This window comes from Channa argus, chromosome 10 (assembly GCF_033026475.1).
Source record: "Channa argus isolate prfri chromosome 10, Channa argus male v1.0, whole genome shotgun sequence".
In the NCBI taxonomy this organism is placed as follows: domain Eukaryota; kingdom Metazoa; phylum Chordata; class Actinopteri; order Anabantiformes; family Channidae; genus Channa; species Channa argus.
This window is the reverse complement of record NC_090206.1, coordinates 688474-707743: the sequence shown is the minus strand read 5'-3', so window position 1 is coordinate 707743 and position 19270 is coordinate 688474.

Sequence of the window (19270 nt, the reverse complement as noted above, 5' to 3'; positions counted from 1 at the left end):
TTCAAGGCCCCAGGTATAGACAGTTTCAATTTCCATAGTTGGCTAAAATCTCTCTGCGTTGCCTTGATCTTAGCCTCCAACGTCCGTTTCCATGGAGGATACTGCACCTTATGGCTTATGTCGATCTTATTGCCAAGCCAATCTTAGCCATGATCTTCAACCTCAGCTCAGCTAGTCTTGCATTAAGCTTGTCTGTTAATATTGGGGCTTGGAACCCAATCTCCGATTGTGGAGGTGATTATGACATCTCCCCCCTGATCTGTGATCCTGGTTCCCCCTTGCCGTATCATTTGGGTACCTCATCAATCTCTAGTTTGTGATCACAGGTATTTCTTGCTATAATGGAATGAAATTGTGAATATTTTGAATCAGAGTCTGAATATATGAAATTTTGTATATATTGATTAAAGGTTGAGAATATGGAACCAAACTCTGAATATACGGAATGAAAAATAATAGTAATATTAAAGTAATATTAAAGATTGCGACTGTGGTGCAGGAGATCCCATAGTTTTTGGTTCGATCCTTGTATGAACGGATGAATGAGAAGCAGCTTTGATTACCTGTCACAGTCTTGGTTAAGGGATGGACCCAAGAGAAGAGACAGAGCGAGGGTTTGCAAAATAAGGGGCTTTTATTGAAAGAGATGTAAATGATGAACAGGACCAGCACACGAAAGGAGTTAACTTGAAAACAAGAGGGGAACCGAATTGCCAGAAATAAACACAGCTAAGGCTCAGGGGACGAGTTAGAGAAAGAACTAACAGAGGCTACTGATAAACTAAGGCACAGATAAACGTTAAACCACTAAATCGGGTAAACACAAGGGTAAGGCTAAGGAGACTAAGAAATATCAAAGAACAAACTACTGAACAAAGGCTAACACGTAATAATGATTAAAGTAAAACGGAGCACAACTTAAAAACACACTGGAAGGGAACAATACCAAAGTAACAGAGTTGGGGGAGCACATAAACACAAGGACTAAGGGGAGGCAGTCACAAACAAACTCAACATAAAGCACTGGCAAACTGAAGAGCACACAAGCAAACCTAAACATGAAAAAACCAGGATAAAACAAGCGGAGAAAACTAGGGACTAGGCCAAAATACTGAATTAAACAAAAGGCAAACCTCAGACCAAAACCACACAGGAAACACAGAGTCCAGAATACCAAAGTCCAAGATGCTGGAGTCCAGATTTCCCAAGAGTTCGAGAAACATAAGTTTCAGGCTTTACCAAAAGTCCAGAGTCTACTGTGGGGTTGGTGAGGATAGTAACGGCAACGAGGAAGATAGTAACCACGATGGCAGAGACCACATTAACAATGACAAGGATCTGGCAGGGGAGTGAAGGGAAGACTGAACTTAAATAGAGGGTGGAACAGGTGCAAACAATGAGGGACAACGAGGGTAAAGCTGGGTGAACAGAACCAGGGACAGGAAGTAAGGAGAAGGGGCCACAAAATAAAAGTCCAGGGACAGGAAGCACAACAAGATCCTGACATTACCAATAGATAGAAAAGCGCTGTATAACCATATGCGGCAAGCATATCCCAGCTGTGTCATAGGGAAAGAGGAGGGGTCAACCCTAGACAGATTGCCAGTCTATCTCAGGGCCACAGAGAGACATACACAGACAGACAACCATTCACACTCACATTCACACCTATGGGCAATTTTTAGATTCACAATTAACCTAACATGTATTTTTCTGGATTCCACACAGAAAGGCATATGTAATCATGTTGAACAAATCATTGCAGAAAGAACTTTGACCATCATTCTTGAAGGAATTTCTGAGTTTCACCGTCAGTTGATAATTGAAATAAAGCTCCAGCTTGAAGCCAGCTGATGGCTTGGGTAGACAATGGGTATCTCAGCAGCATGGCAAACATAACACAGAGGGCGCCAGCGTGTTGATGACATCAGTTTCCATTCCATATGTTCAGATTTATGTTCCCTATATTCAGACTTTTATTCCATATTCTCGATCTTCATTCCATATTCTTGAGTTTCATTCCATTTCAGACTTTCATTCCATATTGCTCGAGTTTTATTCCATATATTCAGACTCTCAATCAAAATATTCAGACTTTCATTCCATATTCCCAAGTTTCATTCTATAATCAGACTCTCATAAAAAATATTCACATTTTTATTCCATATATTCCGTTTTTCATTACATACATTCAGAATTCATGCCATATATATATTCCGACTTTTATCCTTTATCCTCTAGTTTCATCCCATATATTTAGGCTTTCATTCCATATTCTCGACATTCATTCCATATATTCACACTTTCATTCCATATATTCACACTTTCATTCTATATATTCAGACTTTCATTTCATATTCTTAATATCGGCAATAAAATTCAAATTTAATAATAAACACATAGTAGAATTATCCCCTTTCTGACAGCTTCAACTTAAAAACATAAATTATAACCTTGTAAAAGTAGAATTCATGGCAGCGCAAATGTTTTGGATTGGATTATAACCTTGCATTGCACAGTTGGTCATAATGCTATGTCTGATTGGTGTATATATAACTGTCAACCCACCTAAGTGGCTAATGGGATTGACTGTATGGCCTGTCACTGCTAGTCTAACCACATTTGGTGGGTTGGTGAGTGTTAATTTCAAGATCTTACCATGAAATTAACGATAATGCTCTCTGTACTGGAGAAACAATACCTCCTTATAGCCTTATTAATATTAAAGTACTACATCCCTAAGACCTTGTTATTATCAAAATTATTACCTCCATATTACATGCTCTTACCTATATGATAGCCCTATATTATAACATTACTACAATTTTACCCTACTAGTCCCAGTAATACGAAGTTATTTAGTAAAGTACTAACTGTGTACTTAGTTTCAGTATGTAAATATAAGGAAGATTCAAGATTCAAAGTGTTTATTGTCATATGCACAGATAGAACGCATGTTTCCCTGTACAATGAAATTCTTACTTTGCCCTCCAATCTAAATGTCACACAGTAAGTAAAATGAGAATTGACATAAAAATAGAAATAAAATAAAATACAAATAAAATAAAAAAATAACAGCAAGTTTGTTTATTACCATTTGATGATGTCTAGTTGCTGCACTAAACATAAGATCATCACCTAATATTAAGACACACAAAAGTTTGTCTGGAGGAGGTTGGTATGACTTGACTGGTCAACAAAGCACAGGACTTTTTCACAGGAGACATCAGAGTTCAATTCCAATGTCAAACTACTGCTTTTAGTGTGATTGCAACTAGTCAATTGACAACATTAGGAAAACAAAGAAAAAGTTGTTCACTAATACTAACCATATTATTTAGTGCCTACATTTAACCCTAATGTTTTTCTACCTACATGCAACTAAACTTGTGTTTAGTCTGTCTGTTGGTTATATAGGAGTATAGGTAGAAGAATAGATAAGTGAATGAGGGAGAGAAATTGGGCATAATATTGCACAGCAGACAAATTTCCCAACTGTGCTAAAACTTAAGATATTTTTAATTTTTAATTTAACATGCACAATTTTATGCACCTGGCCCTGCATTTTATAAACTCCTACATTTTTTAGACACTAGGCCATTTAATGTTTAGAAAGTCTTACTCATTTAGTTGCCAGTTTGTTTATCAAACTGCTTCCTCCAACATATCATTCAAACTTATATCACACTTGTGCAGTACAAGTCTGTAGCACCCATCTGTGGTACTCAGCACAGATGGTGAAAGGTGACAATTTGGAATATTTGAATCATGTAGAAACTGTCATATTCATCTCCCAATCCAAAGCATATTTACTGGTAATCTCATATCATAGTGAAAAGAAAGGAAGCATGGGGCGACACCAGTGGGAGGGCATTCTTAAGAATACAGCATTCACACACTTAACAGCTGAGTGAATCCAGCGCATAGCTTCTTCTCAATGGCAACCATTTATACATTCAAAAGAAGCTCCATACTGAGCATTATCTAGCTCGAATACCTCTAGCGGCACATAGCTGCATGGTGATTGCAACAGTTGTGTGCAATAGGTTAAAGGTATTGTTGCATCTCAAACTAATTCCTTGTGTCTTTTTAGCTAAACACCTTGTTCCAATAGCTCTACATCATGGTATGAAAAAACTCACCTTAGTGATTGCTTTCTAACGATAATATTATAGTGTAATGTACAAGTGTCTCTCCTTCCTTCCTACATCCTCTTTATTTCACCCAGTGGGCTCAGATTGAGAGAGTGCTCTGATATTTTAAGCCTATTAAACTATTAAATGATTGATTACTGCATTTAAGTCTTTTTCATTTTTAATCACCACTCTGTTTATGTATTTAATAGGCCCAGACCTTGATGAAGATGCCTGTTAAACAAGGTGGGAGTTGGGAGGAAGGTGGGAGTTGGGAGGGAGGAGGGCTAAGTCCATAAGTAACAGTTCTGCACATTTTCCTCTTTATAATGCCTCAGAAATATTATTAGAGTGAAATAAAGACATATTTCTTAAAGTTGCGCTAATTAATAATTTAGACTAAAAATGGATCAAGTGGCTATGTGTAATGTAAAAGGAGCTGCTCATAGTGATGAATAGGAATGGCTTCAAAAAACCATTGCTCCCATTTTGGGTCTAGTTCCCTGTCAGAGAAGTATTCCCTCTGGAGATTTTCTTCAAAGTACTCCAGTCTATGTTAAACTTGTACTGAAGTTTTTCTTGGCCCAATAAATAGCATTAAGTACACAAACAAGTACCCAGTCCAACCAGGACTTAAAAGTCTCACCCACAACCATGCATGCTTTTTAAATCTAAGTTACCTTTATTCTTTCAGCACTTGCAAAACCCCATAACACTGAATTAACCTTTCTCATGTGTTTTATTTTTTAAATAAAAGTGTTTGTACAAAGCAGTTTAATATTGCTTTTATGCAGAACATCAGGGTATTGCCTTACGTGTTTTTTTTATAACAGTAACTTTGTATTCAAGCCATTTAAGTTCCTGGAGTCTTATGCATATTTCAGAATATGCATCCCAACTCATTGTGCAGGCATCATTCATATCTCCTCTGGACTACCGCAATGCCCTGGCCTGGGCTGGACTACCAACACACGGAATCAATCCCCTCCTGATTATCCAAAATGCAGCGGCATATTTCATTTTTAATCAGCCAAAACACCACTGAACTGGCTTCATGTAGTTGTCTGCATCAGGTTCTAAAATCCGACTCTTGCCTACAGGGTGGTAGACAGCAGCAGCAAACCTAAACATTCAGGTCTACAATCCCTCCTGGCCACTGCGCTGTGCTAACGAACAGCATCTGCTTGTCCCATCCCCACACAAAGGGTACTAAGCAAAACTCTTCAGCTCAGTGATCCACAATGCTGGAAGGAGCTTCTAACCTCTGCATGCTCCGCAGCCTCCCTCCCAATACCTATGTCCTTGTCTTGCCGGTTGCATCTTATGAAAAGAAATCTTCTTATGGCACTTTGCTTTAATGTTTTTGCCTTGTACCTCACTTGTAAGTCACTTTGGATGAAAGCATCTGCAAAATGACTAAATGTAAATGCATATTAATAGTAGCTCCCTGACACCCTCAAATTATGTGCAATATTCTAGAAAATGATGTATTTAATCTCTTCTGGTCATATGTGTAGACTGTGACAAGAAGGTGTATCATTTGCCTATGCACGTTTTTTCTGAAAGTAAAACAACATAGCATTAGCAAGCTCTTGTCAGCAGCTCTGTTTCACCACATGAAGCATCCATAAACAATACAGATTGTAGGTCAAAGTTTGTTGTAGAGACTGGATAAAATTGAAAGTTTGTACAGAATTAATGGACAGTTACAAAATGAGTCACAAACTAAGTTACATTTACATTTACATTTAGTCATTTAGCAGACGCTTTTATCCAAAGCGACTTACAAGTGAGGTACAAGGCAAGCAAAAATCTAAGTTCAAGGAGAAAACATCAAAGCAAAGTCCTATCAGAAAAGTGTTCACAGTTCACGAGATACAAGTGCAAGAGAGCAGAAAGTTGTTTTTTTTTGTTTTTTTTTATATTAAAGATTTAAGTGCATAGGAAGATGCGGAAGAATTCAGTTTTCAGCAGTTTTTTGAATATTGGGAGAGAATCAGCTGAGCGTGCAGCGTTTGGTAGCTCGTTCCACCATCGTGGGATCATTGCGCTGAACAGTTTTGCTTGGTGTCTTCTATGCGGTGCTGGGACCACCAGACATCGTTCGTTGGCAGGCGGGCGAGAAGGATTGTAGACTTGAATGAGTGAGTTGAGGTAAGCGGGAGCTGTCGAGTTAACCACCCTGTAAGCAAGAGACAGAGCTTTGAACCTGATGCGAGCAGCAACAGGAAGCCAGTGTAGAGATCTAAAAAGTGGTGTGACATGGGTCTTTTTTGGCTGATAATTTGCATCTCTGTTTAGTGTCATAGTTGTATAAATGAAATGAAAATTAAGAACAGCAAGAAGTAATGTCGAAATGAAAAAGGAGAACACATACATGAGAAAATGGCAGAAAGTGGAAATCTCAAAACTAACTAAACCATAGATAAATTCAGGAGCTCAGGGTCTGGGTAATAGGTTACCCAGATCTGACAAAGAGTGCATAGAGTAGATGTTTTTCTTGCAGCTGAAATCAGGTGTGTGGCTGTGTGTGTGGACAGAGAGAGAGAGTTTGTTATAGCTGCTATAAAGCGCTTTTATCCAAAGTGCTATACAATGGTGCTTCTCATTCAGCCATTCACACACACATACACTCACACAGCAATGACAGTGGCTGCCATGCAAATTTAAAAAACTGACCCATCGGGAGCAACTTAAATGGTAAATGGTAAATGGTATGCACTTTTATTTTCTACCTATTGGCATTCAAAGCGCTTTACACTGCTTCTTATTCACCCATTCACACTCACAATCACACACCGGTGGGTGAGCTGCTATGCAGCGGCAGGAAGGGCATCCGACATAAAAACTTATGCCAAATCAACGTGCAGAACACGTTTTGCTGTGACTCCTGAAGGGACAAGCTGAAAGCCAATGATCTTTATGTTTTCTTTAAATTGTCAATAGTCTGCAATTAAATAGCGCTTTTGTACATTGAACAGGAGGGGCTAGGAATTCAATTCAATTCAACTGTATTTATATAGCGCCAATTCACAACAAAGTCATCTCAAGGAACTTTGACGTCAAAACTAGATCTAAAAGATGTATAGAGAACCCCAACAGATCCCCCTTGAGCAAGCCCTAGGCAAAAGTGAAGAGGAAAACAACAACAAAACATTGGGCAGGTTGGTAGAACCAGTACCTTCTCAGTGGAAAACACACAGCTCTTTGGGGACACCTGTAGAAAGGGACAGATAAAGAGAGAAGGAGAAGGAGAAAGACAACTACGGAAGAAAGAAGGCACAAAGTTAAGAAAAAAGTTAAGAAATTTCAAAGTCTAGGTAACACTATTTCACCGTTTTCACACTTCTGGCAGACCCAGTATCCAACTTGCTTAAACCAGTGCTTCCTCACCTTTTGCTCCCGAGCAAGATCCATCCTGTCTCTGGCCCCGCAAAGAAGTGTGTTAGCTAGATATCAACCATAAAACTACCTACATCTGGACATTTGCTTCCTAGCAGGCAACCCACAGGAACCAGCACAGATGATCAGTCTCAAGGACTTAAAAGACATGGAAGACAAAAGGACAAAGTGACAAGAACTTGCTAATTAGACTCCTGACCACATTGTATGAAGGTTGATTTGCATTGACTAATCACTTTGTTCTTTGTGTGAATCCAGCTGTTGAGTTAAATGTATAAAAGGCTGAACAACCTACACATCGGGGTCAAATATGATTTTGCCCACTCTAGAGTGTAGTTCTGTTCTGCTCTGCATGTTTCTCTATTTTGCTGATTAAATTCACCATTATCATTCACTTGTGAGTTGCGTTTTGCCTCCTAACTTGCCTACAGTTTTTCTGCGACACATACAGTGGTGACAAATAATGCGATGAGAGGAGAGGAAAAAGGGATGAGAAAAGGAAAGGAACTCAGTGCATTAGGGATTGGGTCGCCCAGCAATCTAAGCGTATAGCAGCATAACCATAACTAACTATAAGCTTTATTAAAGAGGAAGGTTTTAAGCCTAGGCTGGTTCCACAGGAGAGGAGCTTGATAGCTAAAGGCTCTGCCTCACATTCTAACTTTGGAAATTCTGTGAACCACAAGTAGGCCTTCATTCTGAGATCGAAGTGGTCTACTACGATGATATGGTACTTTACTATGGGGTCTTTTTGATATGATGGAGTTTGACCGTTTGAGCTTCGTATGTAAATAAGCAGGGTTTTAAATTCTATTGTAGATTTAATAGGAAGCCAATGGGGAGAAGCTATTGCAGGTTTTTTAGGGAGTTACTGGGGCATCCTGAATATAGGGAATTACAGTAGTCCAACCTGAAAGTAAGGAATGCATGGACTAGTTTTTCGGCATCAGTTTGAGACAGTATGCTCCTAATTTTGGCAATGTTGCGTAGGTGGAAGAAAGCTGTTCTAGAGATTTGTTTTATATGTGAGTTAAAGTACAAATCCTGGGGGTAAAACGCAGTGTAAGAGGAATTTGGGCCTTATTTATGATTTTAGCACTGTTGTACATGAAGATCTATCTGTAATATTTGGGGGGAGGATCTGGTGAATTCTTTCTCTAATTGCTACAATTTTATTCATAAAGAAAGTCATGAAGTCATTGCTGCTCAGAGTTAAGGGAAAACTAGGCTCAACAGAACTCTAGCTCTTAGTTAGCCTGGTTACAGTGCTGAACAGAAACCTGGGGTTGTTATTATTGTCCTCTATTGTATGAATTTGCTGTTTTGACATCACAGAGTGATTTTCCAGGCTAAATGGGATTCTTCTAAATCGAACTGTTGACCCTACAATTGGTGGGTAACTGATCTAACTCTGGATCTGCAGCTGCTTTAGATTCTTTCTACTATAGAAACACAAACACTTTTAGTGAAAGACCCATATTTTGGCGTTGTAGCTTAGCAATAAATGCACTCAACATTAGGGTTGGAATCATTTATTCACATTGCCGTGTCTTAAGAGTTTGAAGGTCGAACTAAATTGAATGTGACCACTGCAGAGCCTTTTAGGGCTACAACTCACCAAGAATGAATAAAAGCATAGCCTGACATTAAAAACTCTACCTGAATCTGTCCTCCTTTCACATAAAATCACAGAAGAGTACATGCACGCTTGTGAAACACAGTCCTTGGTGGATAAAGGGGAGTCGAGAGCCTAATGGTGCATTGCAGATGTGGTTTCAACAATCCATTTGTCAGGAGAGACATTCAATTAGTAGACATTCAATTAATGTTTATTCAACTCTCCAGTTTAGTTGTATAAATTTTAGAAGACAAATGGTATTACGTTTGTCTAGCAAATATTATTATGTTCCGATGCATAATATTTTTTGAATGAATGAAACTGTACTTCAGTAAGGGAAATGGAGCTGCCGGGAGGTGGTTGGGGTCAGTAGGAAGCCGTATAATGCACAGGACTGTCAAGCCAATGAACTGAGACCGGCTCGGAGTCATGTGTCTGGTTAGGTCCAGGCAAGAAAACTGCCGAATTTAGGGTTAGAGTAAGATTGTGGATGTTTTTAAAAGCAATAAAAAACATTTTGTGTAAAAGGGCTATGGGATTTTCTTCTATTACAACAGCTCTCGATAAGAACGTGGCCAGATGGCCTTATAACACTAGCACCAGTAAAAAAAATAATAATAATTTGTTTACTTGCTAGATTGAAAGAGAAAGTTGGTGTATTTTATTGTATTACTAGGACAATTTATTTGTCATCTGAGGACTCTTAATGTGATGCTGTTCCCTGAAAAAATATCTATACAACTAAATTGCAAGTTCAATTATTCAAATCAATTCAACTTTATTTATATAGCACCAATTCACAACAAAGTCATCTTAAGGAACTTTACAGATTAGATTACAGAAGTCAAGACTAGTCAAGTCAAGATGTATAGAGAGAACCCAAAAATTCCCCCTTGAACAAGCCATAGGCAACAGTGGAGAGGAAAAACTCCTTTTAATGGAAGAAACCTCCAGCAGAACCAGGCTCAGGGTACACGGCCATCTGCCTTGAACAGTTGGGGTGAGTGGAAAGTGAAGAGAGAAAAGAAAAAGAGCAACAAAAACAACTGTAAAACACATAGCTTTAAAGCCCGGGACGGAAAAAGGGACAGAGAGAGGGGGACAGAGAAGGAGAAATACAACTAGAGGAGAAAACACACAGAATTAATATCATACAGTAGTACCAATTGTGGGGTGAGAGGAGAGGAGAGAGGGACAAGAGGAGGGGGGTCCCCCTACAGTCTAAGCCTATAACAGCATAACTATAACTAAGTATAAGCTTTATGAAAGAGGAATGTTTTGAGCCTAGACTTAAAGGTAGAGAGGGTGTCTGCTTCCCGAATCAGAACTGGGAGCTGGTTCCACAAGAGAGGAGCTTGATAACTAAAGGCCCTGCCTCCCATTTTACCATTGGAAATTCTGGGAACCACAAGTAGGCCTCCATTCTGAGATTGAAGTGGTCTACTGGGATGATACGATACTATGAGGACTTCTATATATGATGGAGCCTGACCATTCAGAGCTTTATATGTAAGAAGCAGGATTTTAAATTCTATTCTAAATTTAATGGGAAGCCAATGAAGAGAAGCTAGTGAAGGTGAAATATGATCTTTCTTGCTAGTTCCAGTCAGCACTCTTGCTGCAGCATTTTGGATTAATTGCAGGCTCTTTAGGGAGTTACTTGGGTCTCCTGAAAGTAGGGTCTTACAGTAGTCCAACCTAGAGGTAAGAAATGCATAAACTACATTTTATAAGGACCAAACCAACAACATTTTTTTAGTCAAAAAAACATAGTCAAACTTTCATCTGAGCATGACAGGCAGGTAATCACATGGAGTGGCAAACACTTATGAATCAGCTGGTGAATGCTGGCTTGACCTTCGACACATTGAACGTGGTCTGGGTAAGCGCGGCTTGACAACTACAGGATTAATGACCTAGGTGATGGGGAAAGGACCAACAAAGCAAGGAGCAAGCTTCCTCCTATCCACCCGAAGGGGAAGGTCTGCGGTGGAAAGCGAGATCTTTTGGCCCGGGGTATACTGTGGGGCAGAAGAGTGCCGCTTGTTGGCCCTACTTGTACCTAGACACTGACTTGAGAAGGATCTGGCGTGCGCTCTTCGGCAGGCAAGGTGAAAACATTGTACTACAGCAGTGGCCGATGGAACCGTAGCATTAGTGTTTTGGATAGAGAACAAAGGTGGTCTGTAGACCACTTGGAAGGGAGTGAACCCCGTGGCTGTAGATGGAAGGGAGTTGTGAGCATACTCCACCCAGACCACATTTCTTGACCACGTGGAGGGATCCCGTGCGTCTCGGATTTACCGTTTGACTGTGGGTGAAAACCGGAGGACAGGCTAACTGAGATCAGACGACAAAACTCCGCCATAAACTTGGCTGTAAACTGAGGTCCTTGATCAGAAACAATGTCCCGGAAAAAGCCACGAAGGCGGATGACGTGTGAGAAAAGTGTCAGCAGTTTCCTTGGAGGTGGGCAGCTTGGGAAGGGGTATGAAGTGAACCATTTTTGAGAAGCGGTCAAAAACTGTGAGGATGGAGGTCATGGCATTTAAGTGGGGAAGTCCAGTGAGAACGTCCATGGATATGTGGGACCATGGTCTCTTTGGGATAGGTAAAGGGCGGAGGAGACCTCTGGGGGAATGTCTGGGAGTCTTGGCCTGCACACACTCAGGACAAGCGGCCACATACCAATTACCCTGACCTCTCCAAAGTCCCCTCTCAGTACCGTGACCTCAAGGACATTTTTAATCAATTAAAACATTTATTAAAACACCTGACATTAATAGGATGGGGTGGAGGATGCCTTTATCTTCCTAATGGACAGAGTATACTTATACCTGAAGAGAGAGAGAGAGCAGGGTTTTATGCTCCTTGACTTTTCAAATGTGTACAACACCATCCAGATCCACCTGCTTGCTGCAAAGTTGTAGGGAATGCAGGTCCACACGAAACCGTTTGTTAGTTTAGATCGTTCTGTATGCAGTGTGGTTATCACACTTGTGTTCCGACTCAGGAACCTGCCAACTCCAAAAATACTCTGATAACTCCGTATTGACTGACAATGAGAAGTTTGGACACATGAGTGAAAGAGTGGTAAACCATAAGCTGCTTAAAGCTCAATATCAGTTAAACCCAAGAACTGGTTTTGGACTATGCAGAAATATTTCAGTCCAGGTCACCATCTTGTGACGGGAAGCAAAGATTCTGAATCCATACAGATATGTTTGTTTTTTTTTTGCTAATTACTAGTTACTAATTTTTATTATATTTTTGTATCTCTATTTACTTTTGTTACTTTATTGTTCTGTTCTTTGTCTCTGTCTGTCATTGTGCTGCTGTAACAACTGCATTTCCTCTTTAGGGTCAGTAAAGTCTTATCTTAATAGAGAAAATGCTAACAGCTACTCCACAGCTACTTCATATTTATTAACTATTTTAATAAACCACAACATAAAATCCACCTGTTGTCTTTAATGTTAAAAGACACATGGTCTGCATCTATAGACTGTAGTGCTTTTCTACCTTATAGAAAGCCTGAGGACATTTCACTGCTTCTCATTCACACTTACAATCCGTGGCTGGTCTGCAGTTGGTAATGGTAAATGGTCTGCACTTATATAGTGCTTTTCTACCTATTGGCATGCAAACTTCTTAACTAGCAAAGTATGAAAACTTTTTATTAATATTTCACCTTTATTCATATAGCTGACTATTATGACTGAAGTTATTGTATTGTATTTCCTTCTATTTAATCTGTGAGTGATGTGTCAGCTGTGGATGTGGTTGTGTGTGTGTATGCAAACAGGTGAGTGTGATTAAGCACTGGTGAGCTTGTAGTCAGTGTTGCTTTGCTGGTGGTTGGAATAGAAGAAATGGGCTGCCACTTTTTATTACACTCCTTTTCACAGAGAGAAGTATATGTTTTCTTTTGTATGGTTATGTTTGAGGCTAACAGATCTGTCTGTTGTTTTGGCCCTGCCCATTATTAAGTCATGACCTGCTCCATGTTTCCCTTAGATTTACAACACTGTGTTTAACTAGGGCTGTATATCTCGTTAAAAAAAAATCAAAACAAAACACCAAACTCATGTCATCTGGTTCAGATCACAGGTCTGAAGAAACATGTCTAAAGGTAAATACAGATTTCATGCCCCCCCCCCGGCAAAACACCCCTGACACTCTAAAAAACTAAAACCTAAAGTTTTCCTAAGTACATCTATAAGACAGAGGGGCTGTTTTTATGATGTGGCCTGCGTTCATTTTTTCAGTTAACATGTTAAACCATACTTTAATCACAAAAATGAATGCATTCATTTTCCTACTCCTAAAAATACAATTTTGCAGTTATAACCATACATCTGACTGTGTGGTTGCTTAAAAATTGAGAAGTTTGAGTCTCTAGTCATGTTGTACATGATGTACACAGGATGTAGCACTGATGATTTGTACTTAGTTTCTAACAGGTGGTGGAAACTTTACCAAAGGCACTTCTGTTTTCTTACAATGATGCAATGGCTGAAGGACGTTGTTTTGTGTGTGTGTGTGTGTGAGTGTGTGTCTATCTCTTTCAGGCTACTATTCTCTGCACTGTCTTTCTAAGTCCAGCTTGGTAAGCAAATGTTTTGGCATGGGTATTTCCACCATAAACAACCTTCCCAGAAACACTTGAAACTGAAATAGCAGACGGGAAAAAACACACTTTCACCAACTTCATGCTCTGCCGTTTTGGCAGATAAAGAAACAGTGAGTGAGCAGATAGGAGGACGAATGGCTGGAAAGTCTGCTGTGTCTTTCCCTGTCTATTTCAGCTGAGGAGATTTTAATGAGCATTCAGTGCAGGCCTCCTTAACAAGAGAGGGGATGAGATGATGAGAGAAGGAGCTGAGAAGTGAAGACACAGAGGTTTAAATAGTTTTAGAAGCATGTCAGTTGAAATGCTGATGATGAGAAGGACTGGTCAAGCAGAAAAGACATACCAGGGGAACGAGAGGGCATCAGGTGATGGAGAGTTTTTGATTGCTCATCCTCCACTCCTCTATTGCTCTCTTTTCATAGCTGCATCTTCTATATACAGACAGCAAAGAACACAAACATGTCTAAATATCAATATAGTATGTAATTTTATTTTATTTCGACAGATTTTATGATGTATGATTATATTTGGCACATGTAGACACTTCTGACATAAAAAGAAAGTTTTATAAACACTATATGTAGTATATGAAGATGTATCCCAGTTGACCTAAATGGATGTGCTGACTAGCACCGGAGAGCCTTTCTTCACATAGCCACAAGCTCAGCCATAAACATATTTTCAGTGACTGTGAACGTTGTACAAGACTCCCTGCATTTCTATCAGTGAAAAGTAGTTTCTCAGTATGGTTTATCTGGGACTCTATCCATGCTGCTCTGGCCTATCAGAGGTATCTGACTCTCAACTTCACACACAATAAGGTCACAAGGCCACTACAGTCATTCTTGTTGCATTTTTAAAAATCTGCTTATAGTACCTTTGTTACTAGAAAAAGATATACAGTACACAGTACTTTCACTTTAACTCTTGCATTTACTTTTATGTGTATTTACCTCTTTCCTCCACACTAATAATAATTTCAAAACAGCTTCGAAAGTTTGACTTCAGCTACATTTTTTGGCTTGTTCTGAATAAGTACAGCTGTGTGCCACTTGCATGATTTCTGCCTGCTCTTACACTAAACGCCCTGCGCTGCTTCCACCCGTCGCCTTCTTTGTCACTGTCTATTCAGACATGAGCTGTGCTGTCCCGCCCCTTCACCAGCATTCACCTTTTTAATGACATGTCCTGTTCTCCTCCCCTTCCTCCGTCTACTCATCTGCCTCCTCCTTCTCCTCCTCCTCCGGTGTTCAGATGTACAGCCAGTCTATAGCTCATGTCTTACGAATGACTGAATTCCTGACACCACACATTGCTGAATGAATAGGAAAATATAGGGCAGTGGAGGAGTGAGGCATTCATTCAAGTGCTTTCACCCCCCATCGCAATGTACACGCTCGCATAGGGACAACTTTCTCTTCTCCCAAAAGTGAACAAAAAAAAATCACCCATCAACTTTAGATGAATAAGCATCAGTGAATGCAGTGAGGCTTGCAGCAGGGGTAGAAGTGCAATAAAGAAACAAAAAAGCGAAGGGTGGAAACACAACAAGGACGTAACAGGCAAAGCACTGGAGAGGCAATTCTAGAAAAAGTAAGAATATTGTTTATAGAGCTGGTATATTTTTGGTCCAATTCCTTAGCAGGTGTTTGAGTCAGCTCCAAAAGGCTTATTTGTTTCTCAACCTGATCATTCTTCAGTTTGCCAAACGTGGTGAATAGTCTATGTGTTCCAGTGGATGTATGTATCAGTGTCTAGAGTACAAGACTAATGTGGATTTGTCAGCCAGACCAACCTTACTAAATTACACACAGCAGGTCACTGAGAAGCACAGCATTTCTTGAACACAAATTAAGCTTCTTTGAGTTTCCACAGATTATATCGAGTCCAACTATGAGACTGAGTTTTCACGAGACCACTATGCTTTCAATTTAAGCCCTGCACTGCACACACATTAACAAACTCCCAACAACCCAATGACCCCTCAATCTTAATCATACTCCCTTATTCCAAACACACACACACACACACACACACACACACACACACACACACACACACACACACACACACACACACACAGCCCAGTAAATCCCCCGTTTAATGCACTGATAGACCCTCAGGGGCCTTAAATACAATTAGCCAGGAATGTGAGCTACATATATGGTAATGGTGGCACTGTGTCACTGTCAGCTGAGTTAGTGCTGGAAAAATCACAACAGGCCAGTAGACACAGCAGGTTGACAAAAAAAAACCTTCAGACCACAGAAAAATAAGGACACAGGTTTGACAGTCAAACTTACAACAGAGTAGGAAGTTGGGCAAAGTCTGGCATTGGATTTAAATTTTTTTCAGAGCTCATGGTTTGTAGTTGACTTAACAGCAGATTGTAGCTAGAGGTAGAATAAGGTCATTTTATCAGGAAGATCTTCCTAAATAAGATTCCATAGCAGCTGCAATTGTGTCAACAGCAACAATGTGTCAGTTTGAATGTCTCAAATGTATAAATGTAGGTTTTTTTTATCACATTTCCATTGATAGACAGGACAAAAGCATCAAACAACAATTATTGGATCTTATTAGAGGTCTGTAAATTGTGAGGAGATGTTTTTTATGTTATTTGACAGATGTTCTATAGACCAAGCATTGCTTTAAGAGTTGCCGGTTCTCATCCAAGAGAAGTGAAATGAGATTTGATCATCACAATGATGTGCAATGGTCATGCGAAACCCAAAGGAATCTACTGTATTTCTCTGTGTTCTTTCTAAACTCCGTGTCATAGAAATTATTTAAAAGCAGCAGAAAATGTGTTGTGCAGGAAACCTGAGCATGACTGCATTTGCATTTGATTAATTGAATAATGTGCTACATTTATTAGCAGCAGCAGATTTACAAGCTTGCGACTTTTGGGGGTGGGGGATGTAAATACAATTCTTATGACTGTAACAGCAGAAACTGGGGATCACTGTCCCATCTGTGGTGTAAGTAACAAAAGCAATTCGGTTCATTTTTCTTAGATCACAGTATTTCCCTAATCTTATCCAAGCTAAACCACGAAGTGAGTGCCTAAAAAAAAACATCAAAGTGTTTTAAAAGAATATTACAAGTATATATCAACACTGGATATTCATTTTATTTTCTGTTGACATATTTTTTACAAATGTGTGTATGAAACTTCACTCTGCCTTCCTGCTTATGGCTGATGTAATCTGGTTACTATTAATACAAGGTTTCTGCTCCTCCAAGACCCATCTGAATGAGATCAAATGGAATAATTTTTTTGCTAGAAGTAACAAGATCTTTGAACATTAGGAAAGCAGATGAGAGTTTAATGCCACTCATGTTCATATGCTCTCGGAACTAGAACCATAGGTGCAAGTTCACAATGGAAGTTGACTTCTAAGATTCACTGAACTCAGTTATAGGCCCCATGATTAACTTCAGCATTACCAAATACCTCTGAATACCTTTTCTACTGTATCTTACCATGAACTCTATCAAGTTCACAAACTCACCACCCAGACAAAGAGTGAATGAGATGAGTTTTTTCCCCTTCTTTATTACTTTTCTGTGACTGACTTAGCTGAGAAGTGAGTGAGTCAGAAAATAGTGTAAAGAAGGAGAGCGGATGGCAAGCAACAAGAGAAGAGAGGCTGAGTTGAAATGACAAGCCCTGAGGATGTGCTTTAGCTCTCTCTACCATGGAGAATAGCAGGGATTGGATTTATGTTATAGTTGAGGCTTAGAGTCTCAGTAGGGAGCCAAGAGGAGCTAGTCAGCTACCAAAATCACATAGGGTAATTTTTTATAATAGTTTGTTCTGAATTGCAAATACATTTTCCAAAAGTGGTCTTTGAAGTTGGGTGTAGTGTTAGGAGATGGGATGCAGTTCACCTCATGGTTTGAGCAGATATTACCGCGTTCACCTTATACATTAGGTGGAATCTACCTCTAAGCACCAGTTCAAAAGCACAGCAGTTTAAATTGCTAAAGCTAATGCCATAAAATAGCAAAGAAAAAAAATCTGAATACTAAGATTGAATCATTCAGTTCAGTTAAAAAGATTGATTTAAATACAGTTTCCACAAACCAGAAAGAAAATGGCAGAAATTCAAGAAGCTATTGAAATATTGCAATCTTTAGCTTTTGTCCAAAAAAGATAAATACAGTCATGGCCAAAAAAATATCGCCACTATTGCTATTCTGGTAGAAAATGCAACCCTTCCTCAGAAAACTTTTGCAGTTGCAAATGTTTTGATATTCATGTGCTTATTGTTTGGTTTTTTTGTACTAGAACAACACACACACAAAATAAAAATAAAAAAAATGAAGAAAAGTCAAATCTGATAAAATTCCACAAACAACCCAAAACATGCACTGGACAAAATTACGTTGCGCCCCAAAATTCCTTGGTAATCATTAAAATTCATGATACCATTCACCCAGTCAAGGCATCCAGTGCCAGAAGCAGCAAAGCAACCCCATAACATCTTTGACCCTCCACCATGTTTGACTGTAGGGACTGTGTTCTTTTCTTTGAAGGCCTAATTTCTTTTTCTGTAAACAGTGCCATGATGTCCTTTACCAAAAACCTCTACTTTTGTCTCATCTGTCCACAGTGCATTCCTCCCAGAGTGATTGTGGTTTTGTCACATAAGTTTTTGCAAACTCCAGTCTTGCTTTTTTATGCCTTTGTGTCAGCAGTGGTGTCCTCCTGGGTGTCCTACCATAGCATTCCTTTTCATTCAGATGGCGACGGATAGTGTGAGCTGACACTGCTATACACTGTGTCTGCAGATCAGCTTGAATTTGTTTGGAAGTTAATGACGTTTTTTTATCCACTATTCGAACAATCCTTCGTGGTAATTTTTCATTATTTCGCTCTTCCATCCATGACCAGAGAGGTTTGCTACAGTGCCATGGGCTGTAAACCTCTTGATGATATTGTGCACAATGGACACAGGAACATTAAGATCTCAGGAGATGGACTTGTAGCCATGTTTTCCATGTTTTTATTGTTGCAAGGGTGCCATAATTTTTGGCCATTTTTTTGGCCATGACTGTAAGTCAAGCTTCCAGTGAATAAAAATGAAAAAGGTCTTCACATTGATAAAAGAATCACAACACAAATGCCATATTTACAATATTTTTTTCACATGGATTGTCCATTTTATGAGCCTTTGCTTACCCACTATCAAGTATTGCATTGCACAAACATCGGGCAACAATGTGGAATGTTCTGGAAAAGAAAGAAACCACTGGTGCACTGAGCCATACACACAGAACAGGTCAGCAAAGGAAAACATTAACTGATGACAGAAGCTTTGTAAGAGCTATGATGAAAAAAACAACAGTGACAAGAACTTTCACAGAGCAGGGCTGAAGGTGTCAAAGTTCACTATTTAAAACAAACCTAATAAGCAGAATAACAGAGGTTGTACCACAACCATCAGCAATAAAAAAAAAAATCAAAAACAAGGGTGC